Source organism: Alligator sinensis, unplaced genomic scaffold (assembly GCF_000455745.1).
Source record: "Alligator sinensis unplaced genomic scaffold, ASM45574v1 scaffold29_2, whole genome shotgun sequence".
NCBI lineage: Eukaryota > Metazoa > Chordata > Crocodylia > Alligatoridae > Alligator > Alligator sinensis.
Window position 1 is genome coordinate 1,217,936 of NW_005842194.1, and position 5,626 is coordinate 1,223,561.

A 5,626-nucleotide genomic window follows, 5' to 3' on the forward strand; every position below is an offset into this window, starting at 1 on the left:
TTTCTATTTGCTCAGGACTGCAAGTTCTAAAGCTATCTTCCTGCTTTTGAGGCAAAGCAGTCGATAACTTTTTACAAGAGACCCAAGGAAGACTTACTATGCTTTTTTAGCTTCTGCTTCATTATCCATTAATTTCAATTGCATTATTGACAAAAAAACTTTGTGCATGTGTGTGTGCATGTATCTGTTATGCGACCTAAAGCACTTTATTGAAATCAGCTAAAAAAATCTTCTTTGCATATTTAACTCTTGCTTTAAATTTAATAGGGTTAAAGATAGCTTTAAGAGCTATGGAGGTGTAGATGTTGTGTGTGGCTAACATGCTGTGTTTTCTGAGATATTTCTTTATTCAGGTTCTTGGCGGAATATAACTATGGAAGTCACTTCCATTTGAAAAATTGCAAATTCTCCTTCTGTTTTAATGTCACTCTGATTCTGTTGTAAAGTCTACTAATATTATTGATGGCTTTAACTTCCATCTGCCTCTTAGGTTCTACTTTGCAATCAAAATCAGATTATCTACAGTTTGTCCATAATGTCCGTAGGTGATAAAATTCACTGCACAAAAATTATCTTTCTATCAATTAAAGTAGAGGCGAAGATGTAAAATGGCAACAGAAGGAGAGCTTGAAAGTTTCTTAAAAATTCTAGAGGAGGGCTTGGAAATATTTAAATGAATCCTTGTATTGTAATGCAAAATTATGACAAGAACTTCCCAATCTTCAGTCACCAACCTGGAACAGTGACATATTTTTTCCTTAACTGTCTTCAACAAAGTTCTGTGAAATCCAGGTCTCTTTTGTTATCTAAAGTACTGTGTAAATATTAAAAACTGATCAGCCTTAGGAGGAAGTGTATGTGTTCACATTAGCAGTTCATTTTGCAAGTTGACTTGGGGGAGGTGTGAGGGTGATTCTTTTTTCCTGGAGAGTCAGATCATTTCTTTCCAATTTGTTTTCATCTTTAGAAACCTATAATTTTGTGCATCACTCAAGCAGTTGTATAGGAAATGCGTAAGCGCAGGTTTAACAGGAATGTCCCAAAAGATGTTGCAAAATTCGGATCCTCCCCAGTGAAAGAAGACGCATTCTGCATAGTGTGTTACAAGGACAAAAATCAACTATAGTATTAGAAGAGACTCTTTTTTGCCTTTGTCAGGTAATTATAGCTCTTTTAAGTTTCTACAGCTGCCCTGATGTAAAGTGTGGGTGTTAAGCAAGACCCATACAATAGCAGTATAGAGAAGGCGGTGGGAAAGACTGTTAGTCATTAAGGAGTTCCTTATTGAAAGAATGGTATGAAGATTTGACTGTCTTACTGGACTGCAAAGCTCACCGCTGTTAGATGTGGTTCATTGTTGCAGGTCAATTTAAGGAAAAGTCAGTTAATTAGGGTTAGTAGAAAAGTGCAATGTAATCCCATAATATGAAAACAATTCCTCTTACCTTGCCTGTGATTTTGTGTAAAGAAATATTAGTGTGGGAGAAAACAAATGCAATCATCTCCATCGCCTGATATATATATTTTTCTCTTAAAACTCTTCTTTAATGGGTTTGGTGGAGGCTTTCAAAATCAGAGGATTGCGCTTAGAAACCTTGTTCCTTCACCGATTCCCTATTTCAAATAAAAGGATTTAAGTTGACGTATGACCACGTGAGCACATACTACAGCGCATTATTGTGGCATTTGGAGTGGAGACCCGGGCTGGCTTCGTCTGTGATTACGCTTTTCCAGTTTCTGTTCAGAGCAAGAACTGCTTTCTATTATTCCCCCCCCTCCCACCACCCCCTTCGTCCCTTGCAAGAGCCTGCCATTTCGGTTTGCAGCCTTGGGTCCTTATGGAAAGATTCTTGGCGAGCTGATAGGACGCGATGCTTCGTTAGAAAGGATGGATTTTATTTTAAGGTATTTCCGTTGATTGTTCATTTATGTGGTGAGTTATTGCTGGTCAAGGCAAAGGTCAGGAGAAAAGGCTGAAGGGTGTGTGTATGTGTGTATGTGTGTGCGCGCGCGCGCGCGCTGAAATCAAGCTGCCTTTCCCCCTTTGTTTCAATTTGCAGCGGAAAATACCGAAGTATCTCATGGCAGCCAACACAGCAGAGAGTTTCTGATTATTGGGGTTTGGTTTTTGTCTCGTAGAGATGTCGTGTGTCTTGGCTGGCCTGAGCCCCTGCTAAAACCCCTGTATGCTGCTATTCGCTTGGTCCTTTATGATCAAACAGGGGCACGGAGGAGGCTTTATTTTGATTATTCTTTTTTACTATAATGATTGGAGCGGCTTTGAGAAACCCTCCTCGCCTGGGGCCGGGGCTGTGGCTAGCTGGTTCTCTGGGCGATTGTTTTGCCGATGCCGGCGCTGGAAATCGATGAGTATGCAATTGTGCTGCCATTTTATTTATGATGCTTAGTGCTACTTTGTTTATCCTGCCAGGCGGGCTGGGACTCGCGCTGCTCGGCAATTCCCCTAGTCTGACCAAACCCGGATGCACCCGACAATGATCTGCCTAGGAACAAATGCTTTATGCCCATAAATCAGCTTCTGGAAATGTGCTTCCCTCTGAGCAGGGCTCTTGGAAAGCCAGAAAAGGGGGGGAGGGGATCTCTTGTAGGAGTAGTACCATTCTCCCTAAATTCTTCTCCCCACCACCATGTCCTAACCTGCTCTACAGAGATCGGGTCGAAATGCGCCTTAAATTACGAAAAAGTAAAGGGCTACTTGTGTTTTAGAGGGGTGCAAATGTTGGGAGGAAATTACACCCACCAGTGGGTTCCAGCTTTGGGAAAGGTCAGAGTGCGGAGCTGTGATTTATGTTTCCAGTGAGCTGGGGCAGAGCGATTCTCTCGATGTTGCTGTCCCATTTTGTCCCAGGTTGCTGAGCACTTGTAATTACTCAATTTATGAGCGGGTCAGGGGTAAAAAAAAATTAACAATTTAAAAAAATGCAGCCTTTTAGAAACAAAACGTTCTTTACTTAAACCAGAAAGGCCCGTTTAAAACTTCCATCCACTCCGAGCAAACGGAAACGGAGAGGGGTTTTTTTTCTTTTTCTTTTTTTTCTTTTTCTTTTTAGCTGCCAATGTATATCCTCAGCTCAGAGCTGGCCCAAAAAAATGCCGTTTTTCTCTCCCCTTCCACCATGAAACACGGCCTTCTTTATGGGAGATGCTGAAAGGAGAGCTCTTTCGCTCCCCACAGCGTGTTTAAAAGCTAAAAACTGCCTTCCCGTGTTTTAAATGGGCCAAAACGCGCCTTGCAAATAAAATGTAAGCTTTAATTGCAGCTCAATTACTTGTCATCGTTTCTTATGATTTATGACCCAGTTCGGGCGCATTTTGACCCAGTTAAAACACTCATAAATAATCCAGTCCCGCCGCAAAGGCTGCGGGGGCGCGGAGAGCTGAGTGGAGCAGGGCTATTCCGAGCCGCTTTATGCCTGTGTAAACCCCCCAGATGTCGAGCAAACACACAATGAAGTGTCAGCTGTGACTTTATGGCGCTCGATAATATACACCCCGGCACACATTTAAAACAGGTGTGTCCGCAAGATCTGCCAGGGCACTCCATCGAGGGCGGCTAACGCCCCCGATCAGCCTTCCAGGACTCTGGGGTACACTTCATGGGGAATTTCTTCCTACTCTAGAGGAGGCAGAATGTGCTTTCCCCCTCTTCACTAGCCCCGAAGTGTTGATACATTATATATCCTGGGAGCTTCTGGTTCAGAGCAAACCCGATAAAGATCTAGCTGGTCTCTCTTACACCCGGACTGACGACATTCCCGCCGGTCTGGGCGCCCCACTCCAGCCCGAGCCCTCCGGAGAAAGCAGTCAAGTCCTCATCTCAGATATTTAGCCAGGACGCAGGGCAAATGCGTCCCCGGGTCCAACTCGAGCACTTCGTTCGGCTCCTACCGCAGAGAGGAGCCGGCCCTCTCCTAGGGAGAGCTGCATCCGTTTATCTTTGCGTGGACCCGGCGGTAGAAGGAGCTGCGCGTTTATAGGATGCATCGAGGGACAATCGGACTGGGGGACAAAATAAGAATAAATCGCCGCCGTATTTTCAAATGACAGAGTTGGGTAGTGAGAACAAGAGGCGTCGTGCGAGAGGATTAGAGGGCTTTTCTGGCGAGATCAAAGGCATCGTGGAAAAATTGCTCAGTAATTCCAAGGGACCCATGTGCGAATTGAAATACCTTGAAAAATCTGTGGCTTAAAGCCAGTATCTGCCCCCTCTTCCTCTCCCTTTCCCCTCCAGAAAAAAGTTCCAGCCTCTCTGTATCTCTCGAGTCCGAGCTCGGCATGCCCCCATCCGAAGCACCCGAGAGATGCTGAGCGGAGAGTCTGGTGATCCAAAAGCTGCACCGATGCCCGAGCCCGAAGACCTTTGCAGATGTGTAAGGAGCCATCTCCCCAGTCCTCCCGCTTGCTCCAGGGGGGCTCTGGGGTTGCCTCTTGCTATTTTAGGCGGCCGCGGGGAGAAAGTCAAATCAGCAGTTTCCGAAGAAAGTGCGGGGTTGATTATTGACTAGAGAGGCTTTTCTTCCCCCGCACCCTCGGAGGGGCGGCTGGGAGCAAAATGCCTACGAGGGAATTTCTGCCTCTTCTCCCCTCCTACGCTGCCCGGCTTCCCCTTTCATGTGGTGCCATCGGTTGTGCCACACGGAGCAAGTGTTTTCTGTAGCAGCGCTCTGTTTACAGCTCGGGTGCATGAAGTCATAAATCTTGTATAGCCATAAATGACAAAAACCATTGGTATGCAGAAGAGGCCACCCTGGCCTTAGCCTGCTTTTTATTTCTCGCTTCTCCCTGGCTTTGTTCGTGCTTTAAGGTGACACCGTGCTCCCTGGCGGCTTCCACGCACTAGTTCTATATATTTTTTATGCCTTAATTAACGAAGTAACGACAAATTTACGCCCGGTAATTATTCTAAATCTCCATTTAATGTGTTTCGCCCTCGCCGGCTACCTCGGGCTGCGGTACAGGCTTCAACTCGATGCGGGACACTTGGGTAATTAAAAACAAGACAAAACAAAACCAAACCCACTGACTCATAGGCACAAGCTGCGTGCAGGCTGCATATGTGAGTACACACCCGCGCACGCACGTGCAGGGTGCATCTCCGAGGTGGGGGGGGGTGTACACAGGCACAAGGGAGAGGTGACTCTGAGCCGCTCTGTACACGGGCACGGGAAGGTGCGCATCTGTGTGTGTGCGGGGGTCCATTTCTCTGCGTGTACATTTCTGTGTGTGTCCACATGTGTGCGTGGGGGCACATCTGTGTGGACGTGTGTACCTTGCTCAGTGCGTGTGTGTGTGTGTGTACATTTATCGGTGTGTCCGTGTGAGCATGGAGGGGGGGGAGGTTGCACACCTCTGTGTGTCTTTCTACATCTCCGCCTGTGTGTGTCCTTCCGTGTGTGTGCACCTCTCCCCGCGCGTGTGTACTCACGCGCGCACCAGTTAATCATTAGCCCCTGTAATCATTCCCATCCTTCCTCTCGGAGCGGCGCGCGGGGGGCCGGCGGGAGGCTGCGGCCCCCAGGCTGGGCTGGGCTCGGGGCGGACTCGCTCCCACAACTTTTCGGCGCCCGGGAGCTGCCGGCAGCGGGCTGGGGCCGGGGCCGGGGCC

At 47.2% G+C, this 5,626-nt stretch overlaps 1 protein-coding gene and 1 long non-coding RNA gene across 6 annotated transcripts in view; one reads left to right on the plus strand and one right to left on the minus strand.

Annotated features, from left to right (window-relative positions):
* LOC102369567 overlaps window positions 1-1,609 on the minus strand; it is an 8,506-nt gene extending 6,897 nt beyond the window's left edge. Inside the window, exon 1 of the long non-coding RNA XR_324170.3 lies at window positions 1,446-1,609. This is a non-coding gene — a long non-coding RNA (uncharacterized LOC102369567). The remainder of the gene's footprint in view (window positions 1-1,445) is intronic.
* Window positions 1-5,626, plus strand: part of HOXA3 (homeobox A3) — a 43,692-nt gene that overhangs the window by 31,269 nt on the left and 6,797 nt on the right. Inside the window, exon 1 of one of the 5 annotated variants that reach the window (XM_025207415.1) lies at window positions 1,923-2,370. The exons of 3 other annotated variants lie outside the window; for them this stretch is intronic. The gene's annotated coding sequence lies outside the window, so the exon portion shown is untranslated. Of the gene's footprint in view, window positions 1-1,922; window positions 2,371-5,060; window positions 5,078-5,626 lie in introns of those variants that run through there. One more of the 5 variants, XM_025207413.1, reaches the window with a different exon arrangement.